Here is an 18,733-nt window from a genome sequence, read left to right as displayed (position 1 = left end):
CACACACACACACACACACACACACACACACACACACACACACACAAAAGGCTTATCTGGAAATTATGGTTCATGATTTCTGATGAATTTTCAGTCAATATATTAGCTAATAGCTTAGAAGTTTAGATTGGACACCTGTAAGATGATTTATTCAAACAGTTCTTTAAAACTATCAGTGATCAAAATAATTCCTGGGCCCGGAGAGATAGCACAGCGGCGTTTGCCTTGCAAGCAGCCGATCCAGGACCAAAGGTGGTTGGTTCGAATCTTGGTGTCCCATATAGTCTGCCATGCCTGCCAGGAGCTAATTCTGAGCAGACAGCCAGGAGTAACCCCTGAGCACCGCCGGGTGTGGCCCAAAAACTAAAAACAAACAAACAAACAAAAAACAAAAAAATTCCTACATCCAAAGATCTTTATGTTGTTAATTTTAATTTTCATTTGTTGATAGAAGGAAATGCCCTGTTAAAATATAAATGAAAAGAAATAAAGGGGAGGGCCAGGGAGATAGCATGGAGGTAGGGCGTTTGGCTTTCATGCAGAAGGTCATTGGTTTGAATCCCGGCGTCCCATATGGTCCCCTGAGCATGCCAGGAGCAATTTCTGAGCATGGAGCCAGGAGTAACCCCTGAGCACTGCCAGGTGTGACTCAAAAACCAAAAGAAAGAAAGAAAGAAAGAAAGAAAGAAAGAAAGAAAGAAAGAAAGAAAGAAAGAAAGGAAGGAAGGAAGGAAGGAAGGAAGGAAGGAAGGAAGGAAGGAAGGAAGGAAGGAAGGAAGGAAGGAAGGAAAGAAAGAAAGAAAGAAAGAAAGAAAGAAAGAAAGAAAGAAAGAAAGAAAGAAAGAAAGAAAGAAAGAAAGAAAGAAAGAAAGAAAGAAAGAAAGAAAGAAAGGGGGGAAGTGGGAAAAAGCCTACCACACGAGTCTAACAAGGTTGGGGTCGTGTCCTCTTGAGTTTAACTCAATACCAAGCCATCATCAAGCAAGTCTTTTATCCCCTTTATAAGGAAAGGAGATGCTGTAACATGTTAGAGACTCTTAGCTAATATCTGGAAATGTGGAAGAGTTGAAATTTTGGTGCCGGAGAGGTGGCACAAGCGGTAGGGTGTCTGCCTTGCACGCACTAACCTAGGAACCACAGTTTGATCCCCTGGTGTCCCATATGTCGCTCCCCCCCCCCAAGCCAGGAGTGATTTCTGAGTGCATAGCCAGGCATAACCCCTGAGCGTCCCAGGTATGGCCCAAAAAAAAGCATAAATAAATAAATAAATAAATAAATAAATAAATAAATAGAAGTGTTGAGGTTTTGTTAGGGATTGGAACTGGTAGGGAGTTTGTTTTGCACTGTGGCCAACCTGGTTTTGAACTCCAGCATCTCCTGTGGTCTCCTGCCCCACTGCCCCCATGACTGCACTTGTTCCCAGTGCTCCAGAAGTAATTTCTAAGTGCTGAGCCAAGAGTAAGCCCTGAGTACCACTGGTTGTACCCTCTTTCCCACAAAAAAGAAAATAAAATGTTGAGATTTTTGAATGGTAATTTGTTTGCTGGTCTGTTCAGTTTCACTGATGGCCAAAGTAGCAGAGTGTCAACATGTGTATTACTCAATTGTGTGAACCCCAGTTCACACAAGAATGCCATGCATAACTGCAGGCCAACTGGGTTACAATGGAGAAGAGAATCGGGAGCTTGGAGAAAAGGCCCTTTCAAAAAAGCGATAAGTAGGCCTGGACTTTATCCCTCCAGAGCTCTCAAGTTTGCTCAGTGTGAACACAAGCTAGGTAAATGTTCTGAGTAGGGAGTGGCTGGCTCTTGCTGCTTGGCACATTCAGCAAGATCAGCGAGGGTGCCAAGGTCAATGATAAATTGCTTTTCCAGAGAGGAAATGACAGAGCTCAGGTTGCTGACCCAGCTCTGTTTCATCTCACCAGTGTTGACAATAAAGTTCCTCAATGACATGAATTTTATGCATAGCAAAGTTGTAACATACAAAATCGTACCCCCTCACCTTTGAAATTAGTAAAATTAGTAAAACAAATGTCTTCATGATGTGGGGAGTTGGGATTCGTTTCCTTGATTCCACATATTGGTCACCTTGAACACCAAGCTGAGGTTTGCTCTTGAACACAAATAAAATAAATAAAATAGAATTTTATTTAACTGTGCAATGTGCCATGCACAGGTTGTCCCTCTCCATTCAGAGTTGCAACTCAGAGTTGCAAATGGTCCAGCAGTTATTGAGAGATGCTTTCTCTTCTTCTTCCCCACTGGGAATACCTTGAAAGGGAGTCAGGAGAGTCAGTCAAGAGGGCCCTGGGTCAAAGTCCCATAGTATAAGTTATTGCTATGCTGATTTAGGTTCAAAGTTCTGTAAAGAGGGAACAGGGAAACACCTGCTTGCCTAAAAAGGATCTGTGTATCCTTAATTCCACTTGTTTGTATTTGTGGGATTTCTGTTTGGTCGGTTTTATACCACAGTGTATAATAAGCAGGGCTTATGCCAAGCTCTGTGCTGGGGGTAATTCCTTTTGGGGCTTGAGATTGGACTCAGTTTGGCTGCATGCTAGGCTAACTTATTACTAGCTCTCTATACTATCTCTGCCGTTTAATTCCACTTGAGTAATCAAGTAAAGCATTTTTGTGGTACTTGCTCACTTTTACTAGTTGAGACTGGAAGCCCTTTGTCTATGTATCATGGAAAACACACTGGAAGGGCTGGAGAGATAGCAACTACTTTGCATGTGGCCACCTGAGTATCACAAGGTGTGCCCTTCCCCAAGAAAAAGTATTAGTTGAAATAGGATAAGCTGAAATTTGCTTCAGATTGAACAATCAGAGTTGTTTGTTTATTTATTTATTTATTTATTTATTTATTTATTTTACATTTACTTACATTTATTTATTTTGTTTAGGAGTCACATCTGAAGAGCTTAGGGGTTCATATGTGGTGCCAGGGTTTAAACCCAAGTCAGCCATTCAAGGCAAGCATCAGCCATTGTACTATATCTCAGTCCTGATGTTATACTTTTTACCTCCTTTTGTGTTTGTATGTGTGTGTGTGGGGGGGGGGGGCAAACCCAACATCACTCAAGGGTTACTTATGGCTCTGCATTCAGAAATTACTGCTTGTGGGGCTGGAGAGATAGCACAGCGGTAGGTTGTTTGCCTTGCATGCAGCTGACCTGGAACAGACCTGGGTTTGATCCCCGGCATCTCATGTGATTCCCGAGTCTGCCAAGAGAGACTTCTGAGCTCAGAGCCGGGAGTAACCCCTGAGTGCCATAGGATGTGCCCCCCCTCAAAAAAAAGGAAGGAAGGAAGGAAGAGAAGAAAGAAAGAAAGAAAAAAAAGAAAGAAAGAAAGAAAGAAAGAAAGAAAGAAGAAAGAAAGAAAGAAAGAAAGAAAGAAAGAAAGAAAGAAAGAAAGAAAGAAAGAAAGAAAGAAAGAAAGAAAGAAAGAAAGAAAGAAAGAAAGAAAGAAAGGAAGGAAGGAAGGAAGGAAGGAAGGAAGGAAGGAAGGAAGGAAGGAAGGAAGAGAGAAAGAAAGAGAAGAAAGAGAAGAAAGGAAGGAAGGAAGAAAGAAAGAAAAAAGAAAGAAAGAAGGAAAGAAGGAAAAGAAAGAGAAAGAAAGAAGAAAGAAAGAAAGAAAGAAAGAAAGAAAGAAAGAAAGAAAGAAAGAAAGAAAGAAAGAAAGAAAGAAAGAAAGAAAGAAAGAAAGAAAGAAAGAAAGAAAGAAAGAAAGAAAGAAAGAAAGAAAGAAAGAAGAAAAAGAAAGGTTTTTCAGACCTCTTATTTAGTTGTAAGTTCTGTCATTATGGTTGTTCAGATTGATCTACGCTTGCTTTAAGTTCTTTGATCATCCTTTGTATTAATATTCTAAACTCCTGGGCCCGGAGAGATAGCACAGCAGCGTTTGCCTTGCAAGCAGCTGATCCAGGACCAAAGGTGGTTGGTTCGAATCCCGGTGTCTCATATAGTCCCCCGTGCCTGCCAGGAGCTATTTCTGAGCAGACAGCCAGTAGTAACCCCTGAGCACTGCTGGGTGTGGCCCAAAAACCAAAAAAAAAAAAAAAAAAAGCTAAACTCCTTATTTGAGAGACCTTTCAGCAGATGAAATAACACCTCAATGAGAAGCCTCTCCGAAGGAGTACAGCAGCTGAGGATGGGGTCAGTGAGCCAGAGGATGAGATGCAGAACAACTGCATACAGCAGAAGAGATTGGAAAAGAACCTTAAGGCAAATGATCAAGCAATGAATAAACTACTCAAAATGAAAATAAAAGTCTTTGATAAACTCAACAGAAACAACATAGGAATCATTGGAGTCCCAGAGATTCAGGAAGAGAATATTAAGAAGAGTTGAAGGAAGTTTGAGAAAAAGAAGAAGAGGAAGAAGAAGGGGGAGAATAAAAAGAAAAAAGGAAGAAGAAAAATGGAGGTGGAAGAAGAGGAAGAAGAAAAGGAGGAAGGGCCCGGAGAGATAGCACAGCAGCGTTTGCCTTGCAACCAGCCGATTCAGGACCAAAGGTGGTTGGTTCGAATCCCGGTGTCCCATATGGTCCCCCGTGCCTGCCAGGAGCTATTTCTGAGCAGACAGCCAGGAGTAACCCCTGAGCACCGCCAGGTGTGGCCCAAAAACCAAAAAAAGAAAAAAAAAAAAAGAAAAGGAGGAAGAAAAAAAAGAAGAGGAAAAGAGGAGAAAGAGGAAGAAGGAAAAGAGAAGAAAAAGAAGACAAGAGAAGAGGAAGAAGGGGAAAGAAGAGGAAGAAGAAAATGAAGAAGAGGAGGAGAAAGTAGAAAAGAAGAGAGAGAAGAGTAGGAAGAAGAGTAAGAGAAAGAAGAAAAAGAAGAGAAAAAAGGAAAATGGTCTGAAGATCTATTTTTAATTTCTTTTCTTATAATAGTATCTTTGTTTAAGCACCATAATTATAAACATGCCCGTAGTTGGGTTTCAGTTAATAAATAAATATATAAATAAATAAATAATAAATAAATAAATAAATAAATAAATAAATAAAAGAAAAAAATTACTTTTTAAAGGCTCACGGAACCATATGGGATGCAGGATCGAACCCAGGTCAGCCTTGTGCAAGATAAATGCCCTACCTGCTCTGGACGTTACTTCTTTTTTAACCTTTTTATAATGTTAGAAAACTGGTAAAGCAACAGCATGACAAGTGTTCTCTGACCATTAATAAGTGGTTTATATCATGTCTGGCTTTGAAGGCAGCAACATTAACGTATAAAAGGAATTTAAATGTGTAATTACTATCTGAGGAGAAAGGTTCAACAGGTTTTGTCTCTCCCTTTTCTTTCTTTCTTTTTGTTTTTTTGTTTTTTGTTTTTGGGCCACACCCAGCTGTGCTCAGGGGTTATTCCTGGCTATCTGCTCAGAAATAGCTCCTGGCAGGCACAGGGGATCATATGGGACACCGGGATTCGAACCAACCACCTTTCGTCGCGGATCGGCTACTTGCAAGGCAAACACCGCTGTGCTATCTCTCCGGGCCCTGTCTCTCCCTTTTCTAAACCCACAAGTTCTTGAACACTACAGTCAATAGCAAACATGGACCTGAACCAAGATTTTCCACCATTAAAAAAAAAAAAAAAAAAAAAAGTCTCCCTTCCCTGCCAGTAGAGGGAGTCAAAGCATGGGTAATAAGCATGTCAGCGCCACCCCAGTTGTTATTTGTAATTTAGGGACAACAAAGCACTTAATTAAATACTACTTTATTTGAAATTTTAAGTTCAAATTATACATCTCTGGAAATCTAAACAAACCCTTTCCAAGTTGGTACAGCAGGATTATTTTTTAAGATACCATATTGTTATTTACAGTGTATACAGTACATTTAGCTTTCATCCAAATTATAAAATCTACTTATATTTCTATATTTTTTCATTAGGTTGCTTTACTACAGGAGAAGGTTGTTGGAGTACCATTTTAATTTCATTCAGAGAGAATTTAAGAAGAAAAGATTTGCTTCTTCTGTGGGGCTAAATTAGTTCATCCCCATAGTAGTTTAGACAGCATCCTTGCACTCAACAAAACTGCAGATTCCTATGCATAATGAAGTAAGAAGCAAATAATACAAGACAGCATATGAAAAAAGTGACAAAATTATTTGTCTTCCCTATGAATAAACTTTTTTGACTTTGCACGCAAAAAACGCAAGCCTGTACTGCTATACTAATTATAAAATACCTCCTCCCATTGTAAAAGGGAATGAGATTGATTGCTTTGGGGCCATACTCAGCAGTGTTCAGGACTTACTCCTAGTGATGCTCAGGAAACATATGGGGGTGCCAGGGATTGAACTCGGGTCAGCACAAGGCAAGCGCCCTACACAATGCACTATTCCTCCAGATCCCTGAATAAGATTGTAAAAAACTAGGGTCAGAGCAATAGCACATTTGTCTTGCATGTGGCTCACCGGGTTTGATCTTCAGCATCTCGAGTGGTTCCTAAGTCTAGTGGGAGTAATTTCTAAATGCAAAGCCAGGGGAAACCACTGAGTGCCACCTAGTGTGGCCCCTCCAAAAATTAATTCTAAAAAGCAGAGTCTGGTAGGGAAGGACACAGGCTGTGTAATGAAACTCTTGATAGCCATATCTGAACTTCCTCTTATTTGCTATATCAGAAGCCCAGCTTCTCCAGGCTTTCTTTTCTTGATCTGAAAACACTACAATTGCTATGATCGCAGAGTTCATAGACTTATCAGGGTTTCTCTTAGTCCTGGAACATAGGCTATGCAATAGCTATTTGCTATTTGTATTAGGAAGCAATTCACAGTCAAGAACCACAACATCCTTCAGATGCAAATCAAGTTCAGATCTGACTTTGGTTCTATTTGTGTGACCTGAGAAGCATTCTCTACTTCACAAGTCCCCCTGTATCTGGGAACACTCTTCTTTGGCCTCAGAAGAGGCAGAATGATGACAAAAACACAGACAAATGTGACACAGGGACTACAAAAGTCTCCTAGTGAGATCAAGCAGTGGGGTGGGTATGAGTCTTTAGGGGAGAAAAAAAGGGTGAAAGAGAGGAGGAGAAAGGAGAGAAATGTCATCTTCAGAGCAACTACACTACAAACAGTCTCCCTCCTTACCACTTCCCCTCTCCTTTCTTTACATTCTTTGCCAAAACTATCTCCTATTTGCTGAGGGCCTTTTATATGTGAAGACTGGGAAAGATCATTTCTTCTTACTTCATTTTAAGAACTTTGAAAAAGAAATCCTGCTCCAAACCAGAAGCTGGAACTGGAGCTGGCAGAACAGTTGGAGAGACTGTGGACATCCCACTAATCAGGGCTCTGGTTGGAGCTCCAGATAGAACCAATTTCCAGGGTCCAGGTTACCTGAGTTGCCTGAAAGAGAATTGGGGCAGGGCCGGAGCGATAGTGCAGCGGTAGAGCATTTTTCTTGCACGCAGCAGATGCAGGACGAACCACAGTTCTATCCCCTGGTGTCCCATATGGTCCACCAAGCCAGGAGCGATTTCTCAATGCATAGCCAGGAGTAACCCCTGAGAGACACTGGGTGTGCTCCCCCCCAAAAAAACCACCCCCAAACCAAACCAAACCAAACCAAAACAAAACAAAACAAACAAGAGAACTGGGGCTAAGGAGGAGTAACTGAAGAATCCTCTTTTGCAGAATGCACTTGTAAACATAACCCTCTCCTTGGTTCACTAGGGGCTAGGGGCTATCAGCTTTCTGTTTGGCTCCTAGAGCTTCAGCCCTTCAGCAATGAACGCTGAGCCCAGGGTAGGGAAGAGGCATCTCACCGCTGGAAGGGGTAGGTAAAGAATGCAGAAAAGCAGGAACAAAACATTATTTGCTTTTCACAAAAAGACAACTGGTCCGTTGTCTCTTACCAAAGTAACCAGGTAGGTGGAAGAATCTGTGAGCAAAAGAGAAAGAGAAAGAGAGAGAGAGAGAGAGAGAGAGAGAGAGAAAGAAAGAAAGAAAGAAAGAAAGAAAGAAAGAAAGAAAGAAAGAAAGAAAGAAAGAAAGAAAGAAAGAAAGAAAGAAAGAAAGAAAGAAAGAAAGAAAGAAAGAAAGAAAGAAAGAGAGAGAGAGAGAGAGAGAAAGAAAGAAAGGAAGAAAGGAAGAAAGAAAGAAGAAAGAAAGAAAGAAAGAAAGAAAGAAAGAAAGAAAGAAAGAAAGAAAGAAAGAAAGAAAGAAAGAAAGAAAGAAAGAAAGAAAGAAAGAAAGAAAGAAAGAAAGAAAGAAAGAAAGAAAGAGAAAAGAAGGAGGAAGAGGAAGAAGAGTCAACGAGGAAATGGGAATAACTTGATCTAAGAGCAGGTTGTCCTACCTCACCAGCCAACGATAAGACAAAATCAGAAGAATTGTCACCTTTTGATCAGTGTGAAAGCCAAGATAGCTATCTATAGATGACTGGCTCATACAACCAAGACTGGTCAGTAGGTATCTAGGACTAATAAAAGAAAGCCCTAGACTAGGCTTTCATCTACGATCTGTACAACAAACAAGATCTCTAATTCCAGAGGTCTGACTGAGACCATCACAAATGAATGGGTTATATGTGAAGTCTGGGAAAGATCATTTTTTCTTACTTCATTTTAAGAACTTTGAGAAAGAAATCCTGCTCCAAACCAGGACACTGGCTATTATGTGCCACTTGTCTTTATTACTGTAGTGCTCACTGGATATCTTATTTGATACTTTTTTTTTTTTATTTTTGTGGTGTTTCAATTCCTTGTTTCCTTTCCCTTCTCAAACTGAGGTTGAGAGCCTCTAGAAGGACTCTGCCCATTTTCGGCTTTTTTGATTTTTATTCCATGTTATTGCTTTTCTTCAAACAAAGCCACATAACTTTAACTATCTAGTTTCACCTCTCAAATAGAGGGGGAAGTAAGGGAGAGTACCAGGACCAAACAGATGTATGATCACTAAGTAGTAAGCTAGACACAGAGGGGATCACTTATTCTAGCAGCCCGGGGGGTGAGGGTGGGGATATGGGGTGCAGGTTGGGAATGGGGGTGGAGGGAGGACAAATTTGGTGATGGGAATTCCCCTGATTCTATGTTAATATGTACCTAAAATATTACTGTGAAAGATATGTAAGCCAATATGGTCAAAATAAAAATTTATAATTAAAAAAGAGAGAGAGAAGGAGAGAAAAAAGAAAGAAAAAAGAAAGGAAAGAAAGAAAGAGAGAGAGAGAAAGAAAGAAAGAAAGGAAGGAAGGAAGGAAGGAAGGAAGGAAGGAAGGAAGGAAGGAAGGAAGGAAGGAAGGAAGGAAGGAAGGAAGGAAGGAAGGAAGGAAGGAAGGAAGGAAGGAAGGAAGGAAGGAAGAGAAAATGACAACTCAGTTTGCATAACCCAAAAGAGAATCATCTCATTTGTTTAGGGGCATCTCCAAGAGTGCTGGGCCAACCAGGGATACTTGTTGGTGTGAGGGAGAACATGTGATGTTCAGGTTGGAATGTAGGCCCTGTGCATGTTGACCATGCTCTCCAGCCTTGTAAGCCACTTTCCAACCCACAATTATCATTGACCCTACCCAGGACAGGAAGGGCCCAGCAGAGGAGTCCAGTCTTCTGGGAACAAACACTTAGGCACATCTTTCACCCTCATCTCTCTATTGTCTCTGCTCTACCCTCCCAGGCTCCCCCAGGACCACTCCCAGACTACACAGGGCCCTGAAGCAGAAAAGCAAACACCTACTCTCACCGCTTCAGGAAAGAATAGCAGGGAGGGGGTGAGTCCAGCTGGATTTCAGGGTGCCTGGGCCTGGGTGTCCTTTCCTCTAAATCACTGCCAAGGAAGGACATGTCCAAGAATCACAGGGCTAGCTGGGCAACCTTTCCTGATTAAGAATAGTGGTTCCTCTTGCCAGAGGACATGGGAGAGTGGTAAAGGCTGGTGTATGCCTGATAATTTCTTTAAGGAAAAAATTCACACTTGAGTGTAGTTATTTAAGAACCTCTGCACAGCAACCAGGTAATTAAAAAAACTCCCTTTCTGTGAAAATTATAGAGATCGTGGTTAAGGGAAATAGATGTTTCTTGTCAAATGGAGATGAAGAGGTAGGCTCTGAAAAGTTAAATGGCACCTTGAGTGGTATGGAGGGATCAGAAAGGGGCACATGGTTGATGGTCAGACCAGTGAACTAGAAAACCAGTTAGGTGGCTGCTGTTCAGCTCTTTAGGAAGTGGATGCCTCACAGCACAGGCTCTGTAGAGACAGAGTTCCCATTAGACCTCTGCCTCTTCTGAGTCCTGTGAGATGCCATGCCACTCAACCTTTTTGGAGTTCTAGTTCATTTTCTGTGAAGTGAGGGGGTAAATCACTGCATAACTGTGAAGTCAATTTAGTGGAAAATTCTGTAACTTATGTCAAACCCATTTCATGCTGCTCAAAAAATGGTCACTGTTTAAAGCCATGGAATAGATCCACGGGACATGGATCTCAGCCCCAAAATCTAGGAAGCAAGCAGAGCATGCTGGGCCAGGTGAGGTATGGGGGTGGTACCCCTTTCAATCACAGCTTTGAGGCCCTGTCACTTACTCCTTCCTTCATATGTGCAAGTGGCCACTCACACATAACACTGAATAAATTTTTTTTAAATCTTCTTTATTCATTGATTGATTGATTTTGGGGGGCCACATCCAGCGGCACTCAGGGGTTATTCCTGACTCTGCACTCAGAAATCGCTCCTGGCAGGCTGGGAGATCAACTGGGATGCTGGGAATTGAACCTGATCCCTCCTGGGTTGCCTGCATGCAAGGCAAATGCTCTACCACTGTGCTATCTTTCCAGTCCCAAGAATAAAATTTGTTCTGAACATGGCAGGAAAACTGGAAATCTCAGTTGGGACCCCTGTTTCCAGGACAGTGTTGGGTCAACAAAATGTGGAGGGGGATCAGGGAAGCAGATGGCTAAGGAGTTCAGGTGGGAATATATTCTTGCATACAGGCAGGCAAGTTTTTTCCTTCCCCCTGCCTCCCTCATATTTTGGTCCTAAATATGATGGTTATTTTGACATTGCGAGTCGTGATCTTAGGCTAGCAACAACATAAATGTCTTTTTATGTTTACCATAAATTTACTATATCTACCATCAATTCTTATCTATACACTTTATTTTCAAAGAGTTTGATGAATTATCTAACAAGGCAAAGCTAGAAATTGCAGCATAATTTCAAAGTATTTCTTGAGTATTTGGAGCAAGAAAATATAAACCCTATTCTGTTTAATTTCTGAACAGAATAAGAAAACAAACTAGGTCATTGTGAGTTTCCTCTGTATCTAGGTATTTGGGGGGTGGTGGTGGCAGCTGGGTCACACTTGGAGGTGCTCAGTGGCTACTCCCAGATCAGTGGTCAGAGGACATTCCCGGTAGTGCTTGAGGACCATGTGGTACCAGGAATTGAACTGGAGTCGGCCATATGCAAGGTAAGCACCTTAACCCCTGTCTTATCTCCCTGGCCCCTATTCTTTTTTAAAAAAAAATATATGCTTACTATTTGTCAATTCTAGTATTAGGCCTGGGTATGAAGTGGTAAACAAGACGTAGTCTTAACCCTTTAGGTATTTTCTAGTATATGTTTCCAGTTGGCATTCAGCCCTATGCAGTGTTCACTCATCACTCATTCTTCATGAAGTTGGAATAAATATTACCGAACACTTTATTACAGTCTCCCCAGAATCCCTTGCCTGTGGAATACATAAAAAATGGCCTATCAAACCTAACATAGGCCTTTATCTACACTACACTCCTGTATGTCCAGTCCTAAAAAACCATGAACTGAATTCAGTATTAGAAGCCAGAAAACCTGTTTGGGCAGGAATGGTTAATGCCCCCCTTACCATGTAATAAAGGATAAGAGAACATAACTTATATCTAGATCAGAAATAAAAGAAGATAAAGATCGATGGATAAGCCCACAAGGGAATTTATTGATCATGTAGACACTGAGTGTCTTCAGTCCACCCTTCCTGAAAATATGGTTCCCTTTTCCTATTAAAAACAGCTTGTAGCAACGATGTAGATTCTAAGATGGTTCCTGGGAACATATGAGTCTGCCATCTGCCAACCTGCAAACACATTTATCAATAAACTTTTTTCCCCTTTTGGTTTTGGGGCCACACTCAATGGTGCTAAGGGCTTACTTATGGCTTTGCAGTCTGGGATCACTGCTAGTGGAGCTCGGAGAACCATGTTCAGCACCATGTGGGTGCTGGGGATCGAATTCAGATCTGCAACGTGCAAGGTAAGTGCTCTACCTGCTGTATTATCTCTCCATCTCCTAAAGTTCTTTCCTGATCCTCTACTTTGCCTGTGCCCTGGAATGGCTGTGGAACTGAACCTCTACATATTCACTAACCAGCTCTGAACTGTCACTACCCACAAAAGGAAGCACGCGCCAGACGTGGCTTTTGGCTTTCCTGGTGCAGTGCCTAATTTTCCTCCCAAGAATTATCTGCCAGAAGGCCCGTTTAGAGAAGTCTATCATTGACCCTTTGTGTGGATTACTGGCAATATTTCTGTCATATTTCCTACATGGTAGTGACTCAACATTTTTCCCTTTAATTCTTTTCTGCTATACTACAGAAATTCGGCTTTAGTTATCCTGCAGTCATTGAAGGAATTTCAGTACCAAAGCAAGCTGCTAGAAGTTCCCTGCTGGCTTAGTATATTTGCAACTCAAAGCCCAGTCAGCTACCTCTTTTTCTGTCAGCTTTTTTACTTGAAGGCCAGGTCAAAACATAGCATCTTCAAGACAATGGTCTTCTCTCCCAGCCTTTGAACATCAACAGCAAATGATTCCTGCCTTGGAGACTCTCCCTGTCACTTTGAATACCTGCTTGCAAATAGGTTTGGTCAGTGTAAAATTAGATTATTTTACTAGGTATATTCTGTACCCCTTTCTTTAGTGTTATTTTCTTTCTATTATCAGATCATAGGAAGTGGGTCTTAGCCCTTAGCTAGAATACTATTTCCCTCAGGTTAAAAATATTTGTTATCAGGAGTAAACCAGGATTCCTGCTATCCCTTAATTTACATCAGTAATGACACCTAGGGCCAGGAACTTCTTTGATATGTAAGAATTTAGCCTTCCTTTTATTCTCTAACTCCTAACTGAAACCTATTCTATTCTAAGGTTACAAACCACCTAAAGCTATGTGTATTTGTTCTAAAATCAAACAGTGTACATTGCATTCCTTTCATGATATGACTGCCTCTTCTCCCTTTATATACTCCCTTTCCTGAAGATTAAATTCGTCACACTCTTGCCAGAAAGGTGTTGACCCCACACATACTGCATGTGGTATCATTATTTCATATTTCATATCTGTCTACCTCGTGTGTCCGCTTTCTCCCCGTAAAGGTTCTCGGACCCTACGAAGGTTTTGCTTAGGGATGCAGCAACACATCGGCAGCACTGAATCACCTAGAGACAAGCACAGTTGTTTCCTGAGGAACCACAGCAAAGTGCTTTATAAAATGACTCTATTCATGGTTCTTTTTTTCCAGTTTATTGATTGATTGATTGAGTGAGTGAGTGATTGGGTTTTTGGCCACACCCATCGATGCTCAGGCTCTGCGCTCAGAAATCACCCCCTGGGAGACCATATGGGATGTCAGGAATAGAATTGGGTTCGTCCAGGGTCAGCTGCATAAAAGGCAAATGCCTTACCATTGTGCTATCTTTCCAGCCCCATCTGTTCATGGTTCTGACCCAAACAAATATGCTTTTAGACATCTGTTGGAGTATAGGGCATCTTCACCTTCACATAAATGGTGCATGGCTCTGTCCAGGAAGGAACAAGAAAGCCTGTGGGATAGGTTGCATCAGGCTGTGGTATCACTCTCATGAGAAGTGAGGTCTCTTTAATCCCGTAGGCAGAGGGGGAGTGAGACAGGACAGCCACATATCCTCCCATCTTGCCCAGGGCCCTTGGCCTACCCTCCCCCAACCTAACTAGCACCAACATCACCAAGAAATATTTGCTGTTATTCCACATCACTGCATTGGGCTATGTAATATGCATTCCTCTGAGCAGGCTCATGGCTCCATTTGCTCTGTCCAAATTCTCAAGAATCCCCAGTTCCCCTGAACATAAAAACCCCACAGAATACTCCCAGAAGGACTTATATTCAGGACTACTGAGCCCTCTGATAAAGAGTCCACTTGAGTAAGAAAGGGAAGAGTGAATTAATGCCAAGCTGAGAAATGCTTCAGTCCTGTAGATCTCATATCTCAAATTCTCGAACAATTCCTGGAGCCTACAGAATGAATCTTTATAGTGTCCTGGAAGAGCATTGAATAAATATAAAACCATAATGAGTTGATGCTCTGGGCCAGTAGGGTGGGACAAAAAAGTTGGGCTTAGTCACCTGAAACAGAACTGTCTGAGGAGTAACCCAAGGATCAAATTGGTAATGGAATTGCTGGACTACTGGGAGGCCAGTTCACTTCCCACTTTCCACACAGCCCTACTGCAGAGCCTGGCTTACAATTGATGCTCAATGAACCTGGGTTGAGAGTGAGAAAGAAGACAGGTCAGGGGGAATGCTTGTGCAGCTTCTGAGAAAGACCCATGGGACATTTTGCCTTTCAGCTAGGAAATGAAGACTATCTCCTCAGTAGCACATATGGAGCCTAGCTTTACCTGGTGTAGGTGGAAGAACTAAGGTAAGAGGAGGGAAGCACTAATCCCGGAGGGCTTTACCAGGCTGGGGCAGTGGTGTAGTTGGCACTTGAATAGATATGAGATCTGGGGGGCTACCCAGGGGACCCATGTGGCAGAAACACTGAGGCCAGACTTCCTCACAGAAACCTATGAATATCTTCCAAGGCAGACCCATGAAGAACAAATCCACTATGGACATTAGTATTAGCCAGTATGAACATTAGTTTCAAAGGCAATACACAACTCCTTTTGTAGGATTTGTTCACACTGAATCACCCTGTGAGAGAAGCTTGGTAGGAGATATTGCCTCATTTTACAGGTGAGAAAACAGGCTCAGTAGGGCTGAATAACTTCCCTAAACTCTCAGTCAGTGGAAGTGTCTCTCAGATCTCAGGGCTTCTGGTAGCAAGAGGGGTCTAATGTTGGATAGAACCGGCAGAGGGCAGCATTCACAAAGTATCCTATTTTCAAATGGCACAAAGCTGCCCTTAGTTCCAGACAGGGGACCAAGAGGGACCCCTACTGAGCGACACTGAGAAGGATGCAGCGTCATTTCCTGTGATGTTTCTACTTCAAAATGATTGTCTGAATATAATCCTTGATAAACACTTGATAAACAACTGTTCAGATCATGGTCTACTAAATAACTGATGCCCTTCAACAACGTCAAAATTATCAAAGAGTGATGGAGGGAGAAGAAGGGTACAGACTATACATAAGAGCTAAATGCAATTACCAAGTGTAATTGTTTTCTGAACTGTAAATAAGGTACTAGACATAGAGATAATATAGAAACAATCAGTGAAGTTTTTGGACTATAGGATGGTATTTCTCAACTAGGGGAATATGCCCCTTTAGGCACCAGGATATTCCACAGGTGAAAATCAGATAAATGGGGTGACTGTAGCATGAGACTACTGAGCTGATTGATCAGTAGAACAGGGGAAGCACTGTGAGAAAAATATTGAAGAAAACTGGTTTAGATAATAGTATTTTATCAGCGTTTCTTTTTCATTTACCAAGGAGAGAGTTTTGGGCTCTTGTCTTTGTGCACAGAGATCATTCCTGGCAGTGCTCAGTAGGGACCATATGTGGTATTGGGAATTGAATCTGGGTCTGTCATGCAAGGCAAGTGCATTACTACCTTTCCATCCCCATTGCTCATCACTTAAGGCACATTAAACAGAGCTGGGGGACAATGCTAGGGATCAAGTGCAAGGCATGCATTTGAGTCACTTCCCAGCCTATCAGTGTTTCATAAGATTGGTGATTATACTGTAATTATAGAAGAGAATTATGGATGAGTTCCCAGCCTAAAGTTTTGTTATTAGAAATATTTATAAGTAAAGTGGCCCATTGCCTTGAACTTCTAAATGGTTACAACGTAGGAACGAGTATGAAAACACAATAGAAACACAAAAGAAGGGGCCAAAGAAATAGCATAGAGGTAGGGCATTTGCCTTGCATGCAAAAGGACTGTGGTTCGAATCCTGGCATCCCAGATGGTCCCCCGGGCCTGCTAGGAGTGATTTCTGAGCGTAAAGCCAAGAGTAAACCCTGAGCGCTGCCGGGTGTGACCCAAAAACTAAAACACACACACACACACACACACACACACACAAAAGAAATGGAGTAGGATGTAAGTGTTGGTGAATCTGGTTATTTTTTGTTTGTTTGTTTTTTTGGGCCACACCCGTTTGATGCTCAGGGGTTACTCCTGGCTAAGCTCTCAGAAAGTGGGATGCCGGGGGATCGAACCATGGTCCTTCCTTGGCTAGCACTTGCAAGGCAGACACTTTACCTCTAGCGCCACCTTGCCGGCCCCGAATCTGGGGTTTTCTTATCCTAAGCTTGCAGTCTTTTTCCCTACCGTTGGGTGTTTGTTTGTTTGTTTTGTTTTGAGGCAACACCCAGGGACGCTCAGGAGTTATTCCTGGCTATGCACTCAGAAATCGCTCCTGGCTTGGGAGACCATCTGGGACGCTGGGAGATAGAAACGTGGTCCATCCTAGGTCAGCCGCACGCAAGGCAAATGCCCTACTGCTGTGCCACCACTCCACTTTCCCCCTGTTGTTATTATGGTTATGGTCACACACTTGGCTGCAGCACACTGGAGGTGACAATTATTGTGATGTATGTAACTGTTCAATAGTGGCACTAAGGGTCAAAAATTCATTACACCAAAAACAAGACCACCAATTACAAAAGACTGATTAAAACAACAGTGATGGAACAGAACTTCTAGAACCGTAAAGAAAGACTCTATCCTAGACTTCATCCTACGGCCTGTGCAAATACCAAGATCTCTAGTCATAGAGGCCTGATTTTATCATCCACGACTGAGTGGAAAGTTTTCTAACACCATAAAAAGCCCTAGGGGAGTAAAAAAGAGCACATACGGATCCTGTAGTTATTCCCATGACAGTATGCTTCAAGGACGAAGAAACCCTGTATCTCTTAGGCCAAGAGAATTCCCTTTCTAATCTTACCAATATTTACTATGCCTATGCAAAAAAAACCAAACACTTTTTTTGGGGGGTGGAGGATCATGGTTATTGTTTGGTTGATGTCTTTATTTATTTTTTGGGGGGGGGTCACACCCGGCAGTGCTCAGGGGTTACTCCTGGCTGTCTGTTCAGAAATAGCTCCTGGCAGGCACGGGGGACCATATGGGACACTGGGATTCGAACCAACCACCTTTGGTCCTGGATCGGCTGCTTGCAAGACAAACACCGCTGTGCTATCTCTCCGGGCCCGGTTGATGTCTTTATTGCTGTGGTGCATTTCGGTTTTTCGTTTGATTTTTTCTTTTTTGTCATAGTTTTTTTCCTGTTTGTCTTTTTTTTTGTTTTGCTCTGTATTTTTTGTATTTTTGTTATGTTTTTCTTCCCTTTTCCCTCTCTTCTCTTAAATTGATATTTATAACCTCTATATGGACTCCTCCCAGTTTTTTGTTAGTTTGTTTATTGCCCTTTTTTTCCTTCAAACAGAACCACAAAACTTGAATTAAGGGGGCAAAATGGATAGTACCAAGACCAAACAGTCATATGAACATTGAGTAGAAATAAAAAAAAAATGATCAGACTTAACCACCAATTCCAAAGCCAATGACAACAGAATTGATACCCAATCTAAACAAGATAGACACAGGGGAACCACTTCTACTGGCAGCTCAGGGGTCAAAGGAGGGGGATTATGGGATGCTTGCTGGGAACAGGGGTGGAGGGAGAGGACAACACTGGCGATGGGAATGCCCCTGATTCAATGTTGCTATGTACCTAAAATATTACTTTGAAATATTTGTAATTCACTTTGGTCACAAAAAATTATTAAAACAAAAGATTTGAAGAAGAAGAAAAAACATTATTGCACCATATAAAGGCTAGAACTCTTTTTTTTGTTACAGCTTACAGTGCTTAGGGGTTATTCCTGGCTCAGAACTCAGAAAATTGGTGGTGGGAATGTTGCACTGGTGAAGGAGGGTGTTCTTTACATGACTGTAATCATACAACTATAATCATATTTGTAATCACGGTGTTTAAATAAAGATAATTAAAAAAAGAACTCAGAAATTGCTCCTGGTAGGCTTGGGGGACCATATGGGATGCCAGAAATAGAACCCGGGTCTGTCCCTGGTTGGCAGAGTGCAAGGCAAATGCCCTACCACTGTAATATCACTCCAGCCCCAAGATTAGAACTCTTTATTTTGTTTTGTTTTGATTTTGTTTTTTGGTCATACCTGGTGGTGCTCAGGGGTTGCTCCTGGCTCTGTGCTCAGAAATCGTTCCTGGCTGCCTCAGGGACCATATGGGGTGCCAAGATTCGAATCACCATCAGTCCTGGGCTGGCTGCATGCAAGGCAACTGCCCTATCACTGTGCTATCTCTCCAGCCAAGGTTAGAACTCTTGACCTCAACTATACAAACATGATAGGTGTCTTACAAGTAACAGCCCTGGGCCCTCTACTTGTGTTATGATCTTCTGTAACTTTGGAATGATATATAATTATATATGCATATAGTTTCATATATAAATTATATGTGTGTACATACTCATCAATACATATATATT

The sequence above is a fragment of the Suncus etruscus genome, chromosome 4 (assembly GCF_024139225.1).
Source record: "Suncus etruscus isolate mSunEtr1 chromosome 4, mSunEtr1.pri.cur, whole genome shotgun sequence".
NCBI classification, from domain to species: Eukaryota; Metazoa; Chordata; class Mammalia; order Eulipotyphla; family Soricidae; genus Suncus; species Suncus etruscus.
Note: the sequence above shows the minus strand (reverse complement) of the source record.